At 39.9% G+C, this 20,663-nt stretch overlaps 1 protein-coding gene across 2 annotated transcripts in view; it reads right to left on the bottom strand.

Annotated features, from left to right (window-relative positions):
* The window catches only part of STS (steroid sulfatase), a 119,874-nt gene that overhangs the window by 81,412 nt on the left and 17,799 nt on the right, over window positions 1-20,663 (bottom strand). The gene's annotated exons all lie outside the window — the stretch shown is intronic.

Here is a 20,663-nt window from a genome sequence, read left to right as displayed (position 1 = left end):
GTTTTGCCAGAATTTCATTCTCAGATACACAGAATCAATAGAATTACAATACACATTCAAAGTTTCTATCTGGGTTAAGGTGAAGGCATGGAAAGAAGGAAAAACATGTTCCATATATTGCATATTTGTAAAGAAAAAATTATTTTTGCTGCTCTGTCTCAAACACCATAGCATCAAAGACCATGAATGGATGGTTCTTACTCTAGAGCATGACAAACCATAGGACATTACAGAATAGAAACTGCTATATTTTCTGGAGTTCTAGGAGCAGTTATGTCAAAGGCTGCACTAGATGTCTTCCTTGTGTTTCAAAGGTCTGTGATCCAGTACAGGGACTGTGCTTTTATCTATTTCTCACTGGATTGTCGACCCTCCATCATGAGATGCAGATCCCCTCAGACATGTGCAGTGAAGCTTAGCTAGAATGCTATGTGGCTGTCTAAATAGAGGAAACCTTTGTGCATAAGAGGAACAAATCTGGAGCCCCAAACACACAGCGTTTCACTTTATGAGGAAAGTGACATGCCTAGTCTTCTACATAGCCTGGTAGGCGTCTCCAGTTCAGATGCCAATGTGTAGATTTTGGGGGTGAAAATGAACAGAGCCCAAAGAGCACCCAACTGCATAGTCAAGCACTTAACAAAAGACTATGAGATGTCTGTATACGCTCCTACACATATAAATTATTATATCCAATACGAACTTAGACAAGTTGCAGAAAGTGTTTAAAGCAGAATAGCCAATTATCTTAACACTCAAGGTTATATATCATAAGCATAACGAATTACATTTACATATAGCAGAATTCCTATACCACAAAGGAATAAACGCCTTGTTGAGTTCAAATATTTTTTTGATCTGCAAAAGAAGTTGCGTTCTTGTTATGCAGGAATCTGGTAGATTAGTCCTGTTTCATTATATACAATTTCTTCAGATAAGCAACCTTATTCTTCAGATGAGCAAACTTATAATTGCAGCGTGCTATCATGCTGTGTGGGAGTAGACTCAAATTAGTAGTTCCCAAAACTATTTTCTAATTTGTTTAGAGTTTATGTTAGGGTGAAGCCAGGCAGTTGCATGATATGTGGATAGCATGTGAAGTGGACTTCTGACGATGCCTGAAGTGATGAATGTAACATAGCTGGTGGTTCATGCCAGCTGGTAATCTCACAACTGGATTACTGAAATGCACTCTGCATGGGGCTGCCCTTGTGCCTGGTTCAGAAGGTGTCCAGTGTGGCACTTTCGTACCCATTAGATGTACACAGTATCCTTGTGTTCAAAGAACTGCACTGGCTGACTATTAACTACTGAAATTATGCTGTTGACATACGAAGTGCTAAATAATTTGAGACTAGAGTACCTAACAGACCACCTTCCACTATGTATACCCAGCTGACCTTTGACATCTTGAGAGGAGACCTTGGTGGCCATGCCATGAAGAACAGAAAGTCAACATGTAACATCTGGAAAGTGGCCCTTTCCAATAGCGGCACCCACCCAGTGCCAGCTCCAGTTTTTTGAGGCTCCCCTTCTGGGGTGTGGGCCCTCAAAATGGTGCCTGACCATGCCTGCTCTTGCCTACCTTGCACCCACCAGCTGGAACACCCTCCTAGATGTGGTTCAGGAAGCAGAACATGTAGTGTGTTTTAAATGAAGACTCCTGAAGACATGGCAGGGTCAACACCAGCCTGACAGTCCGGGCTGGTCACGGCTGAGTCCCTGTGCATCTAAATGATGCACAAGAACTCCTGGGGGCAGGGGGGGACGGGCACAGGTTTTCCTATAACTAAAAAGAACCTGGGAAAACCTGATTCTTCTCACAGTCTTGGGATCATCCCGAGACCGTCACATCAGTCCGTTGGTTTCTGTTCACCACTCTGCCGCAAAGATCATCTTCTTGGCTCGCCACTCTGACCATGTTACTCCGCTTCTGAAATCTCTTCATTGGCTTCCAATTCACTTCAGAATCCAATATAAACTTCTCCTGTTAACCTTCAAAGCTTTTCACGGTCTAGCTCCTTCCTATCTCTCCTCTCTCATCTCACACTATTGCCCCGCTCGTGCTCTTCGCTCCTCTGAGGCCATGTTTCTCGCCTGCCCAAGGGCCTCTACTTCCCTTGCTCGGCTCCGTCCATTTTCTTCTGCTGCCCCTTACGCCTGGAACGCTCTTCCAGAACATTTGAGAACTACAACTTCAATCGCAGCTTTTAAAGCTCAACTAAAAACTTTTCTTTTTCCTAAAGCTTTTAAAACTTGATGTTGTGCAGACTTTATACTGTTAGTTTTACCCTACCCTGTGCCTGCTTACCCTACCCTGTGCCTGTTTGCATTCTCTTCCCCTCCTTATTGCTTTACTATGATTTTATTAGATTGTAAGCCTATGCGGCAGAGTCTTGCTATTTACTGTTTTACTCTGTACAGCACCATGTACATTGATGGTGCTATATAAATAATAATAATAATAATAATAATAATAATAATAATAATAATAATAAGGTGTAGGCACCTGTCCTGGCTTCTTCCAGCAGAGGGAAGGAGCTGGGTTGGGGGCAGTCCAGGGACATCAGGGGTGGGGAGCAGGGTCAGGCCTTTTTTAAAAACAACAACAAAAAAAACACCTTAGCTTTTGCTGGAGCACAAATGCACTCCAGCTCCTTTACCTTTAAAAAAGTGGCGGCCACAATGTGCACAACATCCTTCCTCCCATCCGAGATGTTGTGCTTCCATTTGGATACCCTGGGATGATCCCGGAAGCAGGTAAGTCCAGGATCGACCCCCTCCCTCCCTCTACACCGTATGGTGTAGAAAAGGCCTTCACAGGCTTTCTATTGCTTTTATTATTGAAGTTGTAAATGTTTGTTAATCCTGTATTTTAAACAGTGATTTTTAAATACTTTGATATGTAAACTGCTTAGGGATTTTATTATATTAAGCAATTTGCAAATATTATGAATAAACAAATAGTTGACTTTGCATAGTTTGGGTGTGTGTTCTTGTGCTTGAAAAAAAAAGTCATAACAAATGTGAACCCTCTTTTCAAAGGATGTTTAAACTCAGCAAGAAGCTAAAACTCAGCAAAAAGTTATAATTTCCTCTGGTTCTCCCCACCCCACCCCCTATTCTCTGGGACAGAAACCACAGCACTCAACAGCAACCACAAGTCTTCTGAGAAACACAGCACACTTGATGACAGAAAATAATATCTGAGAAGCACAGTAGTCATCATTGTGTCTGCCTCAAGGTAACGGGCTCACCCATCTAATTAAAAATAATGGACAGGCTAAGCAGAATGAAAACTAAGCAAGCAAGCAAAAGCATTAATGGTTAACTCCTCAGCTAATGGGTGGGTATCGCTGGTGTACTGGCAAATTTTGAAGTTGTGGCTGTGGCAGTCCCCGTAGCAAGGGGAGTCCCAAAGTTCAGGAAGCTGTGTTGATCCATATCAACAACCCAGTTCTGGCAGTTTTCAGCTTGACCTTTCGTAAAGCCAATGGGTCTTAATTGAACAGTCAAGACTTTGCTTTACAACAGGGAACAATATATTGTTTGTCTTAAAATTAATTTCCCCCAAACAACTGTGAGGCTTGTAGCTAGACTCAGAGGGAACAGGGAATTCTGAGGTGGGGGTGGCAGATCACATCAGCATCCCTGTAGTCAAAAGTGCCAGCGTTGTGTCCCTGTGAGCCCTGGCTCCATTACACCACTGCTGAATATTAGACTCACGGGAAGTCCTTTTTGTAAACAGCTAGAGAAGCACCTATGTTCATTTCACACCTTCTGGCTAATGTGCAAGGCCAGTGATGTGAGGGCTAGGGCCAGCAGGCACAGCATTTACTGTATGTGTTGAAAGAATTACTGGATAAGGCTTACATGTTTTGAAGTCAATCACATTACAAAATTTCCAGTTAGTCAGATGGAAATAGATGGCCTGACAAAGGGCTCATCTACACCAAGCAGGATATTCCACTATGAAAGTGGTATATACTGTAAAAGGCAGGAGCCACACTACTGCTTTGTAGTGGTATTGAAGTGCACTGACAACTGTTGGGGCCCATTGACACATACCATATGCCGCTTTCATACCACTTTCACAGTGTTATATCCTGCTTGGTGTAGATGTGTCAATGGGCCCCAACAGTTGTCAGTGCACTTCAATACCACTATAAAGCAGAAGTGTGGCTCCTGCCTTTTATACATCACTTTCATACCACCTTCACAGTGGAATATCCTGCAGTGGAATTGTTAGCACACAGATAAGCATATCAATCCCTGTCTTGCATGGTAAAACATGGTTAGTTACCTATGTGCTTGTTACCTTTTGGATGGACTATTGTAATGTGGTTTACATGGGGCTGCCTTGAAAATGGTTTAGAAACATCAAGTGGTGCAATACACAGCTTCCCTGATTGCTGGCAGAGAAGAGAAAGTAAAAACCTGTAATACTGGTCTTGCAGCAATTGCATCAATGCTGGACCTTATCTAGACCCAAACCAAAATGCCCGTCTTAACCTTTAAAGCCCCAAATGGCTTGGGACCAGGTTATCAAAAGGACCCTTTCACCTGTATGATCCTTCCTCCACATTAAGATCACCATTGGAGGCCTTCAGCTATTGGGCAGTATAGAAATATAATAAATAAGTAAAAAATAGTTTTTAGATTTACCAGGTTTCCTGGCACAAGAGGCAGGGCTTTCTTGGTGGTGTTCCTTCAGCTACGGCATTCCCTTCCACATGAATTGCACTTGAACTCTTTAGTTCAGGCTCTACAAACAAGGCTTAAAACCCTGTCTCTTCAATACTGCCTTCTCCTAAGAGTGTAACAATTTTCAGTGACTTAGAACTCCTTTCAAATTCTCACGACTGCAAATTTGGTTTCTCTAACAACTCTCTTATGTTTTACTTATTATGTATGATGCTTTGCAAGGGCAGGGGCCTGAACAGAGGCCAAGAAATACTTAACTAAATAAGTATCAGTGTCCCAGGAGATAATAGCCACAGGAGCAGAATGACATGCATCAACATCCTATTTAATATGTGTCAATCTCATTGCTCAATCCCAGCATTTCTTCTTTCTGAATGCCCCTATTGATAGACATTACACGTGACTCAGTATAATACAACAGATCACAGAAGATACACAGAAAATGCAAAATGTTCAAGAGTGCTGCAAATGAAACTGTATTACTTGTCCACAAAATAATACTCATACAAAACTTTTTTTCTCCTGAACAATGTCCAAAGATTGGCTCTGTCCCACCATATCCCATATTCCCCTTCCCTTTTCCATGATCTCTCTTATATTTGCTATCTTCCTTGTCCCCTCTGGTCTTCTACACAAAAAATTGACACTTCATGAGTAGTTGAATTTTTGTACACATACTTTCACAGGCAGAGGAAGTAGTAAGCCCAGTCTTCTCACCTATTAGCTGCTTGTCATCACTTGATCATTCTAGACACACATAGCAGATGTAGCCCAGTTTGTTTTGAAGAACCTTCAAATCCATTTTCACCTCCTTACACATTTTCAAAGCCTGAATAACTGGCTGATTTTTATGATATTTCTTTAATTCAACATGCCACAAAAAAAGTTCCAGAAAGTCTGTCCCTCCTTTCTTGTACAATAGACATTAATAATTTTGTTGTGATTTTAATGAAACAAAATAAATTGTGTAGAAAAAATAAAAACAAAACAATACACTCATAAGAAATATCAGTATTCCATTAAACACAAAATTCTAAAACAAAGAGAGAAAATTATGCATAAGCATCAAGAAAAGCAGACCAAATATCCATTATCCATTCATGTATACCACTCGTTCAAATGTTGATAACATCTTTAGTTCCTTAATCCACTGCATTATAGGAAGTGAACATTTGTTGTAATATCAGTCTTTTGGCAGTCAAAAGAGTTTGAAAAATCCATTTGTGTTGACCATATGTTAGTTTCCAAGAAACAGACAAATAATTTAGGAGGATGTCATTCAATATTAAAGACTGTTCCAGTACAAAGTTTATTTGTATTATATTTCAGGTACAAATGCTAAAACCATAGACCATTGATAAGGCCAAATAGGGTGATGCAATTCTCTATTCCATTCCTGACTTAGGGCCTTCCTAGACGAGGGTTTAGCCCGGTGTGAGGCCCGGGCTCCCCGCTGTGCATGCAGATGATGCACAGGGGATCCCGGGGTCAAGCCGGGCTAAACCCTCCCTTGGCCCGGGATAACCGGCACCACTTTTGGGCCGGTTTTTCAGCAGCTCCAGGCTGAGAATGGGGCTGCGGAAAGTCTAGCAGGTTCCATGGCTTTTCCCGGCTGCTCGCTTACTCGTGAGTAGCCGGAAAAAGCCGTGCACTGGGCACAGCGCTCCATAGGAGTGCTGTGCCCATCGGGCCGGGGGCGAGGGAATCGCGGGGAGGGGAGAGATGGGGGCCAGGGGGAAAAGAGCGGACCCAGCAGGAGAGTGTGGGGGGGAGAGTGGAGCCAGGGTGGGGAGATCGCGGTGGTGGTGGAGGGGACATCGGACCTGGCGAGCGGGCAAGCCAGCGGGCGAGGAGATTGGGCGAGCAAGCTGGCGAGGAGAGCAAGCGGGCGAGCAAGCGGGGGGTGGACTGGCAAGCGGGGGTGGGGGAGCGGGGGGCATCAGACATTGTGGGGGGGAATTGGGGGCAGGGGAAAGCGGGGAACCTTTTATTTAAAAAAACACACAAACCACTTACCTTTTCGTTGGTGCGATCCTGTGCACATGGCCCCTTTAAGATTTTTTTTTTTAAAGGGTGATGCGACAGAACTTTCCTTTCCCCGTCATGTCTGATGTCTGGATAGGCGCGACGGCCCGTGCTAATTGTAGCATGGGCTCGCCGCGCCTGAAGGCTGGATTCAAAGGTAGGTCTAGCAAGGCCCTTAGACCCTGGGTATCATATGTATTTACTCATAACATGTACTTATATACATGAATCGTGAGGTGATTTGACTGATCAGCAGCTATAAGTGTATCCAATAACAATGGAGCTTCTGAAGTTGTAAAAATGGCCAGACGAAACCTAGTTACCAACAAGAGCTGCAGTTACAAGTATTGCCATTCAGCTGTAGCAGGTAAATTGTATTTAGCACGCAAATCAGAAAATAAAAGAAACACATTGTCCAGACCTAATAATTGATCCAAAGTAAAAAAAAAAAAAATCAACTTAATCTATCCCAGCCTGCAAGTGGAAAAAAATCTTTCCAATGTTTAAATCTGAGTTTCCCCATAAAGTCAATTGAGCATGAGAAAATGAAACAAACAGTAATTGATTTGATATTACATGCCATGTATCTCTAACAGCCAGACCTGTGGGAGGGGTTTTGTCCATTTTAATATACTGAGAACCTAATGCCATCAATTTGGAAAGAGCGCCCCCCAAAAAGGATCCCAGAACTGAACCCGGTGGAAAATTTAACTGAATAGGAAAAGACCAAAATCTAGTACAGGTCAACAAATAGTCCTGATGATATAAAGCAAGATTTGTGAAACAAAACCCACCTTCCTTAAGGTGAAAGTTGTATCAGTTTCAGAGATATTCATGGTGGAGAGGAACCACCACCCCCATTTATGAAACAAACAATTAGGTTTATAGAAATATTTTCCGGGTATAGGTAAAAGAATCCAATGTAACATAAACAATCTGAGGTATGATATTCATCTTTAGTGTGTTACCTTTACTCACAAACCCAACTTTAATGATGCCCTTCTATCTATATCTCATACTACCTCTTTAATCAACTTACTCAAATTTAGTTTAATCAATTGAGATATATAAGAACATAAGTACAGCCATGCTGGATCAGACTGAGGATCCATTTGTTCAGAACTCTGTTCACACAGTGGCCAACCAGCCATTGGCCAGGGACCAACAAAGCAGGACATGGTGCAACAGCACTAGGGTGACCATATGAAAAGGAGGACAGGGCTCCTGCATCTTTAACAGTTGCATAGAAAAGGGAATTCCCTCTTCATCGCAACAGTTAAAGCTGCAAGTGCCCAGCCCACTTTTGTATCCGGTCACTCTAGTATAGCTCCTGCAGCTTTAACTGTTGTGATGAACAGGAAATTTCACCAGGTTCTCCATATATACAAATGACACCTGATGAAATTCCCTTGCCATTACAACTGTTAAAGATACAGGAGCCCTGTCCTCCTTTTCATATGGTCACCTTAAACAGCACCCTCCCACCCGTGTCCCCAGCAACTGGTGCACACAGGCTTACTGCCTAGGATACTGGAGGTAGCACATAACGATCAGGGCTAGTAGCCATTGATAGTCTTCTCCTCCAGGAATTTATCTAACACCCCCTTAAAGCCATCCAAATTGGTGGCTATCATTACAGCTTGTGGTAGTGAATTCCATCATTTAACTATGCACTGCGTGAAGAAGTTTGTATTTTTATTTGTCTTGAATCTCCCACCAATCAGCTTCATGGGATGACCCCAGATTCTAGTATTTTGAGAGAGGGAAAAAAATGTCTCCCTATCCACATTATCCACACCTTGCCTAATTTTGTATACCTCTATCATGTCTCCCCTTAGCCTCCTTTTCCCCCAAGCTAAACAATCCAAGGTATTGTAAGTCTCATAAGGGAAACGCTCCAGCCCTTTGACCATTTTAGTTGCCCTTTTCTGCACCTTTTCCAGCTCTGCAATATCTTCTTTTAGGTGTAGCAACCAGAACTGTACACAGTATTCTAAGTGTGGTCGCACCATAGATTTGTATAAAGACGGTATGATACTGGCAGTTTTATCCTTAATTCCTTTTCTTATAATGCCTAACATGGAGTTTGCTTTCTTTACAGCTGCCGCATACTGGGTTAACATTTTCATCGAGCTGTCCATTTGTCCATTCACATGGTAAAAGTTCATTGTGTAGTGTATCAGCCACTGGGGGATTTCTAAGCATGCACTGATTTTATTAACTCCATTACACCTGTATTTTGTGGACTGCTAGGCATCTTTTGTTCCATCATCCACACAATGGCCTAGTTCAAACAACACGCTAAGCCAAGCTGCTTAACCACAAAATGGTTAAGGGAATTTTGTGGTTAAGCAGCATGGTTTAGCATGTTGTCTGGACCAGGCCAATGATGGAATTGGATTTTTTTTTAAAAAAATTGTATGACGATTGTTATTTTGCAAATGTGCTTTTGTAGTAATATGCATTAACGCTAATGCACAGCACACTTGAGCAAACACACATGCACACGCACATACACACAAAAGTAACCCCCCCCCCAAAAAGCATCCACAAAATCCATGAGTCTTGGAGAAAACCACTCCACTGTGGAATCCACGTCAGATTCACAGAAATATGATCTCATTTGAATTCATTGCAGATTTCTCTACCATCGCTAGGTATGTCACTATCCAATTTGATATAACCACATGGATTTTTGCTTTGTCAGCCACTCAGAGAATGTGTGTGGATGGGTAACTAGACAATCAAACAACAATAGCAACAACACATGTTACTGGAAGCAAACATACTATCACAAGTAATATGCAAATTTGGTAATAGATTAGGACACTTGTAAAATTATATTTCATATTTTTCTCTCATTTTCCTGAAATCAATCATGCATTTTCTGTCATCCCACCTTCCATAAATACATAGTCTCTACCCAGAATTGAAAACATTTTTTGCAAACCAGTCCTTGAATTTGCACATTTGTAGCCATCTCAAAGGTTTCCAGTGCTTTAAAAATGCACATGCCTTCATGGGTCCTGAGGCAGAACTCTCTAGGTCAATGCAAATGAAGTGAAGCCAGTAGCATAGCTTTTATGCTGAGTTTTGGATTTACTTAAGGGTTCTCTTAAAAAAAATGTCTGAGTGGGAAAGAAACTGTTTTACCTTTTGCTTCCCCCCTTCAGAATGCTGTAAAACCAGCCACAGTTTTCTCTGTTGCTGAAATTTAGCACACAATAAAGGAGAAAACTTTCCCACCTTTCCAATGTGACAATTCACATTTCTAACCGCTGTCCAAAGTAATTCTACAAAATAAATCAAGCTGCAAGGTCTCATTCAAGCAACATAGAAACAAACCAGGAGTACAAATGGTTAGAGAGATTATAGGATCAAGTGTGGATTGTTTCCCAAGAAGAACTCTACCAGCAAAGGAGGCATGTTGTGTGTATTGAACGTTGAATATTGAAGTTGGGCCACACTGGAGTTGGTAATATAACTGTTTCATTTACAAGCGGCAGTATCCAACCATATCATTCTGCTAATGGAAATTATGTTGTGCTAGCGTATTGGACGGTTTGAAAACTGTATATGGAGTGCATCCTGGGCCCCAACAGTTGCCAATACCATTATAAACCGTTTTAAAGCAGGAGTGTTGATCCGCCTGCACAATTCTGGAGAAGACCCCGCTCCTGTTCAAATATTACTTGTTGCCCTACATACATACCACCCTTTATTTTATTGTTAAACAAAGGAACCTGTTGTGTGTGTTGGGGTGGGGCTGGGGGAAGAAGGAAAGAGCAGAAGTGGGGAGAGGTGCAATCGGCTTCCTACATGAGGGAAAATCACGGCTTTCTTGCCAGCCAGAAGTCATCAAAACATGGCCCCAGCAACCTCACCTTACATGTCACCCAGTCACCCCACCACAAAACTGTTGGGTTATTGTGCCAGAACTTTTCTCCTTCTGGAACTCTGTTTGTGCTCAGAAACAAACACACATCACGCAGGTCTTACACAGCAGAGCTGGTTTATTTCCTTCAGGCTTCTGTGCAGTCCAATTCAGATCAGTTCAGATCAGCACACTGAGGCATACACAGAGAGCAGTGATCCAAGAGCAGTGATCAGAGAGCAGTGATCAGTTCCATTTTACACAAGTGAGAAACTATATACACATCTACACAATTCTTATCTACATTACATACAGCTGTGATGAGGCTAACTTAGAATCTTGGCAAGGTTCCCAGAACAGCCTCTATCTCAAGGTAATTGCCCACAGATAGACTTTCTCTGTTTAACCCTGAGATAGCCATACACACACAATTTTAATGACTAAGCAAGTATTTCTTTTCATATACTTAACAGTCCTCCTCTTGCGCATGTTGTTTAAATTGTGTTACAATCTGAGACCCAGCTTTAAAAGCATATCTTTGTGTTTTACCATTGATACTGGTTTTGTGAATAAATCAGCCAACATCATTTCAGATGGACAATATTCAAGCTTAATCCAGCCCTTCTGAATTATATCTTTCACATGAGAATAACGAACATCCACATGTTTAGTTCTTGGTTTACACTTTTCAGATGTAGCCATACTAATACATGCCTGATTATCCTCAAATATGGTTACTGGTGTCTCAATTTCCAACCTTAGATCAGCAAATAATTGTTTATACCACTCAATCTCATTACAAGCCAGAGATAAGCTGATATATTCTGCTTCTGCACTAGAGGTTGCTACACAATTTTGTTTTCTTGTATACCAATCAATCAAGGATTGATTGTAAAAGAATGCTGCTCCACTGGTAGACTTTCTATCAATTGCGTTAGCCCAGTCAGCATCTGCATAAACACAGAAATTTCCATCTTTGTGTGTAGATATTTCCAATTTGTGATTGATTGTACCTTTTAGATATCTCAATACACGCTTTACAGCTGTCCAATCAGTTACAGAAGGTTTTGTCATTTTTCTGCTTAAAAGATTTACAGCAAATGTAATATCTGGTCTACTTAGGTTTGCTAGATAAAGTAAACTTCCAATCACACTCTGATATTTCTGTATGTCTTCCATTTCAGTACTGTCTGTCTGATTTTGAAAATCAGTGACCATAGGAGTGGCAACAATTTTACAATTCTCCATGCTGTGTTCTTCTAGCAATTTTTTAATTTTGCCACTTTGTTCAATCAGAAATGACCCTGTGTTAGAATCTTTTGAAATTTGCATTCCCAAATAACTTTTCACTGAACCAAGGTCTTTTAACTCAAAATGTCTTTGCAGCTGGTTTACAAATGTGTTTTTCTGTTCTTCCTCATTAAAAACCAGTAACAAATCATCTACATAAATCAGCAAATACACTACATTTGAACCATCCTGTTTTGTGTACAAACAATGATCAGCTTTGCTTTGTTTAAAACCCATTTTGATCAATACATTGTCCAGTTTCTTATTCCAACACCTTGCTGCTTGCCTCAAACCATATATGGATTTTTTCAATTTACAAACTAACCCTGGATTTTTAACAAAACCTTTTGGTTGAGTCATGTAAATTTCCTCAGTTAAATCTCCATATAAGAAAGCTGTTTTGATGTCAAAATGAAATACATTCAATTGTTTTTCTGCTGCAATTTTTAACAAAAGTTTTACACTTGAGTATTTTGTTGTAGGTGCATAAACTTCTTCAAAATCTATTAGATATTTTTGAGCAAATCCTCTTGCTACCAATCTTGCTCTGTAACGTTCCACCTGTCCTTTCTCATTTTGTTTTACTTTGAATACCCATTTACAGGTAATGGCTTTACGACCTTCAGGTAAAGGTACTAGCTCCCACGTTTCATTTTTTTCCATTGCTCTGATTTCCTCTGACATTGCTTCATGCCAGCCCTGAGCTTCTGTAGGTTCCATTTCCTGAATTTCCTCAAATGAAGTAGGTTCATAGGCTATCAGTAAAGCTCTATGAGAAACCTGTTTGCTTTGGTATTCATCTGAATAACGAATTGGAGCTTTGCGTTCCCTTTCTGGTCGCTTTGGCATAGTTACAGGCATAGTTTCCTCCTCCACAGTTTCTTCCCCTTCCCTCTCTTGCTGAGATTGTTCAGGAATTTCTTCTGTTTCTACAGCTTTCTGTTCTACAGGCAAACTTACATACTGTTTTGTTTCCTGCATTTGTTCATGAAAAACTACATCTCTGCTCACAATTACACTTTTGTGATATGGAGACCACAAACGATAGCCTTTTGTTTGTGTATCATAACCCAACAGTTTACATTCCAAACCTCTTTGAGCTAGTTTTCCTGGTCTGTTTTCTTTCTGAACATGAGCAAAACATTTACTTCCAAAAACCCGTATATGTGACACTCTAGGTTTTCTTTTGTAAAACATTTCATATGGGGTTTTTTCATGTACAGAGTGGTAAAGCCTGTTTAACAAATAATTTGAGGTGGACAAAGCTTCTGCCCAGAACAGGTTAGACAATCCTGACTCTTTCAATAGAGCTCTTAACATGTTCTGCAAGGTTCTGTTTTTCCTTTCTGCAACTCCATTTTGAAATGGTGAATATGGAGCAGTAAGGTCATGTTGTATACCCTCATCACTGAGGAATTTTTTAAATTGGTTGCTAAGAAATTCACCTCCCCGGTCCGTTCTTAGATTAGCTATAGGTTCTTTAAATCTATTTTTACTTCATTTAACAAACGCTTTGAACTTTCCAAAAGTTTCACTCTTCTGTTTTAACACATACACAAATCCAAATCTACTGTAATCATCAACAATAGACAAGAAAAATCTGTTTCCTCCTTGACTTGTCTCAAAAGGACCTGCAAGATCTGCATGAATTAATTCAAAAAATCTTTTTGTTGTTCTCTCACTATGTTATGGAATGTTTGACTTATGACACTTGGTTTCACTGCATACATTACATTCTACATAGTTAGAACATGGTTTGATTTTCACCCCTTCACACAATTCTGGAATCTTAGAAATTGTTTTATAGTTAGCATGACCAAACCTTTTATGAGTTAAATGGATACACTCTTGGTGTGGTTTGCAATTGGCTATTGTTTTTGTTGTGACTTTGCTGGCTACAACTTCATTTTCTGTACAAGTATTAATCACATACAAAGATTCTTTCATTATTCCCTGCACACACACCTTGTTTCCCTGTTTTATAGTACAATTTTCTTCAGTAAAACAAACCTCATACCCCAGTTCTGTTAACTGAAACACACTTAGAAGGTTTGTTTCCAATTCTGGTACATATAAAACATTTTGTAGTTCAACTCCCAGACAATCAAAATATACATTACTCACACCACAAATCTGGATTTTTGTTCCATTTGCAAGGGTAACACACTTTTGCTTTGAAGTAGAAGTTTCCAAGGTTACAAATGAAAGTTTGTCTTTTGCCATACTTATTGAAGCCCCAGAGTCCAAAATCCAAGGATTCATTGTCTCTTTGACTCTTGCTAGAAGACACTTCTTTGTTGATTCAGCTTCATTCATGTTGTTTTCTTCTCTCCACTTTGCTGTTGACTGCTTTTTCTTCTTGTTGTTGTTGCAATCCCGCCGTAAATGTTCTGTGGAACCACAATTAAAGCATTTCCTTGCCTTTAATGCAGCCACCACATCAGAAGATTTATGGCTTTGTTGAAATTCAGCCACAGGATGTTTAAAGCTCTGTTGTTTTGAAGCTTGTCTTCTTTCATAGGTTTCCAGTAGTTTTCCAGCTACATACTCGAGGGTTACATTTTTCTCCTCTTGACTTTCCATCATGGTGACAACCGCGTCGTACGATGAATCAAGACTTGACAAAATCACATAGACTTGGTGTATAGTTGTAAACTCCATCCCTCGTGCCCTGAGTTGATTGAAGATTTCTCTCATGCTTTTCAAATGGTTTGACATAGACTCCCCTGGTTTCAGCTTCATTCCATACAGCTTCCGGGTTAGAATTATTTTACTGCCCGCTGTTTCTCTTTGATATACAGCTTGTAGCGCATTCCAGCACTCTTTTGATGTATTCAAAAACTGAATGAAGGAAATTTGAGAGTCTTCCACAGCTAATGCAATAACTGCCATTGCTTTTGCATCGTCCTTAAACCATTTAGCATTCTGTGGATCTGCTCTATCTGGTGGATCCTCTGTGACTACATACCACAGTTCAGCCTGAATCAGATACATTTGCATTTTGTAAGACCATAATGCATAGTTAGAGTCATTCAGCTTTTCTAACAATTGATGCAAACCAGACATATTAGCTCCTGCCATTCCCTCTGCTTTAGGAATTTGTATCTCACCGTCCTTCTGCTCAGAGTCCTCCTCAGAGTCAGCCGACTGAGATTTTTCCTCACTTTGCAGCACTGGCTTTAGCTTGATGTCTTCCTCCATCAACAGTTTTCTGTTTTAGCAGACTCCTGGTTCTGATACTGCACCGTTCCCACCAAGTTCTGGTTCTTCTGCCTGGATTAGGCTGGCGTAGGCTGGTCTAGGCTGGACTGGACTGGACTGGGCCCATAACCTTTGTTGGGTTATTGTGCCAGAACTTTTCTCCTTCTGGAACTCTGTTTGTGCTCAGAAACAAACACACATCACGCAGGTCTTACACAGCAGAGCTGGTTTATTTCCTTCAGGCTTCTGTGCAGTCCAATTCAGATCAGTTCAGATCAGCACACTGAGGCATACACAGAGAGCAGTGATCAGAGAGCAGTGATCAGAGAGCAGTGATCAGTTCCATTTTACACAAGTGAGAAACTATATACACATCTACACAATTCTTATCTACATTACATACAGCTGTGATGAGGCTAACTTAGAATCTTGGCAAGGTTCCCAGAACAGCCTCTATCTCAAGGTAATTGCCCACAGATAGACTTTCTCTGTTTAACCCTGAGATAGCCATACACACACAATTTTAATGACTAAGCAAGTATTTCTTTTCATATACTTAACAAAAACCTCACAAGCTCCCAAAATCAGGCAGCCACACCACTATTTTGAGGACCATGGCATACCAGAAAATAAACAATGGATTTTCCCCAGTGTAAGAAAATATGGGAGAAGTTTGTGTGGGGGTGGGTGGGGAGGGGATACAAGATGGCATGGTACAAGTGCAGGAGACTAACTGCATTGTGTGGGCAGCCCCAAAATTCCTTCAAACAAGGCAAGTGGATTGTACCTTAAAACGGCTTGTCTGGAAGAGCCCTAAGAGAAGGAAGGGAGCGTCTGAAGGCAGTGTTGCTTTTAAGGGGACTGTGCACAGTTAATTTGCTATGCCTGAATACAAAACACAGAAAAGGCAGTCAACAGCTAGAGGACTAACAGCTGTTGGTAACGTGTGACTCTTCCTTTCCAACAAGGACTAGGAGCAGTTGTTCTGTGGGTAGCTGCAAAAGGTTCCTGGCTATTTTGTAGTTGTTTATGGAATGTTTTTGGGTTCATTCCATTTCTATGTTCTTTATCTTGGCTCTTTTCAACATGAAACATTATAAATTGTGTAAACTCACTGCCCAGAACATTAGGGACAGGCTGAAATATAAATCAAAATAAGCATATTATTAAATAAATGATACTTATAGGAAAACATGTGAAGAAGTGTATGTCTGGATGCATCTCTACTGAAAAATATTTCTTATTTGATATAGTGGCATGTTAATACCAAGAATTTCATTCAAATAAGGTAGAGAAGTCATTTGAAATGGCTATTGCTTTCCTTTATGGATTTAATCTACACAACTTTGAAAAGGAGTCAATATGTGGCTATCAAAACGTCTGAGAAACCAAGGATTTCACACTAATTTACAATGGAAACCACCTCTTTAATCTTGTTACAGCTTATGGCCTCAAATGAATAAAATACTTAGAAAGTCTCCATACATTATAGGAAAACACATACACAATGCTTAATCAGAGTCTGCCCAAGACATTTTGCTTCTTGAGGGAGAGCACCAAGTCAAGATGTAAGTACCTTAAAATCTTAGTTGTAAGATCCTGATGTAAAATTTAGTTCTTCAGAATCTCAAGCTAATTGCTCATACCCAAGGAGACTTCATCTCTCAGAGGATTTCCACAAATATTCTGGTAATGCTCAGTGTTCCCTCAGTCTTGTCATAGTGACACACTCAAAGAGTGGGAAATTATCTAGCTTCTGCAAAGGGGATCAACCCTACCTTGAGAAGGCTGTCTCTATATCCACACTGTCATTCAGTCCACTGTAGAAATTCTATAGAAGAGATAGGGCTTACATTCTGGAAATAGCCAGACTCTGAAGATTGTCCCTGTTATTCTCATGGATATTCTTCTCCACTCTAATTTTCTTAACCCTCAGGATCTGGCTAAAATGATGTTGCCCTCTTCTGCCTAGCTGTTTACCTGCTCCCTGTCTCACGAGAAATGAATAATTTGCTTGCAGGAAGCAGAGAGGTTACTCCTTCTCTGTTGTCTCCAGTTTCTCCAACCAGGATTAATCTGCACAGCAAATAAATGTGCTGAGATTGTTAGCTATATAAATGACTTTGTAACAAATATGCCCCAAGAAAATGCTCCTTTGGTATGTCATTACTTGGGGAGCAAATACTGAGGTTAATCCAGCGAGTGTGGTGTCAGATTTGGCACATCACTGTGGTTTGTTACTGGATATTATTTCATAGTAGAAGAAGGTGTTGTTCTGGAATGCTCCTTGTAAATCCTTCTGATTTTTAAAAGGATAAAAGATATTAAAAAGGCCATTGCAGGAAGCCCAACTGAACTTTCATGAAACTTTAATGAAGCTTTCAGGTTCCAGGCTATATGGAACTCCCTTGATCTGCTTCATAGTTTTGGCATCAGGACTAGCCTTTCTGGTTGATTCTACTAACATCATCATGGTAGCAAGGGAGGCAACAGCAAATTTTATGTTATTACAAAAGAAATGGATACATGCCCATATGAATCAGATGTACAGTGTGGTTTCAGATGTTAAAACTTATATGGAAAACAGCAGAAATGATCCATGATCCCCTCACTCTATGCAAATTGTAATGTCTTAAGCCACTTGGCCAAGCTACACAGGAGTACAGTCAAAGTAATGGCCTCTGTTTGCTTGCAGAATTCTAGAACAATGCAGACTGTACGAATTTATCTCTAGTCCTCTTAATATTTAACACTCACTGGTTTCTATTAAAGGTGATACTTCATTAAGTCAATCACAAGGGGGCATTTTTTGCTGGTGTATCGCTTTGATTCCAAACATAAATGAAATTCCCTTTCCAGAAATAAAACCCACTCCTATGATACCAAAGGAGCATTTTCTTGGGGCATATGTGTTACAAAGTCATTTATATAGCTAACAACAACAATCTCGGCACATTTATTTGCAGTGCAGATTAATCCTGGTTGGAGAAACTGGAGACAACAGAGAAGGAGTAGCCTCTCTGCTTCCTGCAAGCAAATTATTCATTTCTCGTGTTGTCAAAATGAAATAGAAGTGAATGCAAATTTGATATTCATCTAACACATTTTAATTAAAAGCCCTGTTAATATCCTGATATGACAAACACATTTTAAATGGCTGTTTCAGTAGCCAGTGTGGAACCTTATTAGCACAGACACTGTTAATTACCTGAAGGTTCAGCATTAATACATACACCTGGAGACAAATTAGGGATGCTACACATTATGGAATGTATTCAAGGAAGAAAATATAGTTTAACATTTTACTAATCTTTACCTAAGTAAATGAAAAACTATGCAATGCTTGCATATTTCAGGAAACTATTTTGAGAGTTTTCCATACCAGAAAACTCTCGAGATATTTCTTTAAGAACAGAAAATTACTAAAATACTACGTAGGACCTATCCAGATCCTTTAGAATAAACAGATTAAGGGAGCAGTGCTATGCATGTTTAGACTGAAAAAAGTCCTACAACTCCCAGCATTCTCCAACTAGCATGGTTGGCTGGGGATATGCTGGGAGTTGTTGGACTTTGTTCTATCTACACATGCATAAGGTTGCACCACAAATGGACTCTATAGCTATAGATACTTTGAGAGAAATAAATTAATTGATTTTTATTCTCTCATACATGTAGAATAAAATCACTGAATATATTTAACCAGACAAAGCATTAACCAAATAAAACTCAAAATATAATAGGATTAGGAAAAGAAACCCAAGAATTAAAGTATTAAGGACTTTAAGATAATAAATGAACTTCACAAATAATCAGACGACAGAAGAAGGAACACATAAGTATTACAGAGGCTGAAAGAAATAAGCCTAATAAAATATCTTTTTAAAACACACACACACACACACACACACACACACACACAAATTCTAACTATTCACTAACCATATCTTTATGGTATTAAGATTTACACATTTCTTTGGAAGAGTTGGGAGTGAAAATACATTGCTTTTACCTCATTCATAGATTTGACTAACAGCCTGGTTTCCATGATCAGAAACAGTAGACAAAGAGTTTGATGTAAAGCTCTCCAGACACAAGAATGAGGTGTGTAGTTTCTGAATCAGATCCACAGGGGAAATCCAAATATAATGTGGTCATTGATTTTGTGTTTACTCAGAATTTATAAGTTTTGTATCAATCAATTCATTTTTTTCCTGTTTACCCTGGTTGTACTATTGTACTGGCATAGCTATTCACCACAGAAACTTTATTTTAGTAAAAGTTCAAAGACCTGCCTTATGGCTCCATTTGGTATATATTGGATACAAAGGTTCAATACAGGTAAACTTTTACTGTGCAAATACATTATTGTTTTAAAAACTGTGCACACACACACACACACACACACACACACACACACACACAAACACACACACTGAATGTTCAGGTCCAGGACAAGGAAGAGCATTTGGCAAATGTACCAAGATGAATATCCAGACACAGATCATGGAGAGACAAAGTTAAATCAAATGAAATAAGTGCCAGTCCAAACACTTGTCGCTGCTGGCTTTGCCCAATAACTCAACCTAAAACATTAAATATGAGATCCCACCCTGGAAAAACCTACAAGTTTAATTATATTGTTCTTCTGCTGGAAGACGTTGATTTGATCACAGTCACCTAGCCAGCAATTGAAGCTGTAATTTTTTTTTGTTTCAGTTTTCCCTAAAGACAATGCAAGACAGTTGGAATTCAAAAATATGGAGATCTACTTTTTCCCTCCCCCCGTATTGTACATATGTCTACCTATATTTTTTGGTCACTGCCCATTAATCTGTTTCATTATATTCACTAATGGACCATCTTTTAATATACTTGCTTACCTTCCATTAACCTCAGCAGGTTTCTCTGCAAGAAAGATTATTGAAAGACTTCTTCAAATCCCACAAGCCGTGCAGGTAACGTAACTAGCTAAATGTTTATTTCCTGTTCTTAACTAGAATACTTTGGCTATGTCTCATTACAAATTTATCTTATGTCACATATTTTCTCAAGGAACCTATTTTGAAACATCAGGCTTGCTAAAGAGAATATTTTAGGAAAAGGTTATTACCAGCTTTCACATTGCGGAAAAACAATCTCCAAGTAAAAATTACACATTTCCTGACTATAACTCTTTTGAGCATGCAATGGCTGAAAGAAATCTGTACTTCACAGCAGGGGAATGCTATTCTTAGGAATCCCACTGCTTTACCCATAGATCTCCACTGCTATCAAACTCAGAGTTCTAAAAGACTTTTATGGCTTTTGTAACATATACTACACAAGAGACTCAATACTCTTGTACAGTATTAGAATCATCTCAGATAACTTCATTTTACTTTACAACAGGAGTGCAGATCTTGGATCAGCAGGGGTGTGTGTACACCCACACCCACCCACACCCAGATAGTTGGGGTGGTGGCACCACTAGCAGTGCAGAAACAGCAATGCCTGCTAATTCAGGGCACTGGAATATGGCCTCCTCCTGGCAACCCTGAACAACAGCACTGCTTCCAGTATCAGAGTA

Source organism: Elgaria multicarinata, chromosome 5, assembly GCF_023053635.1.
Source record: "Elgaria multicarinata webbii isolate HBS135686 ecotype San Diego chromosome 5, rElgMul1.1.pri, whole genome shotgun sequence".
Taxonomy (NCBI): Eukaryota; Metazoa; Chordata; class Lepidosauria; order Squamata; family Anguidae; genus Elgaria; species Elgaria multicarinata.
The sequence above is the reverse complement of the archived record's forward strand: the minus strand, read 5'-3'. Positions and strand labels throughout refer to the sequence as shown.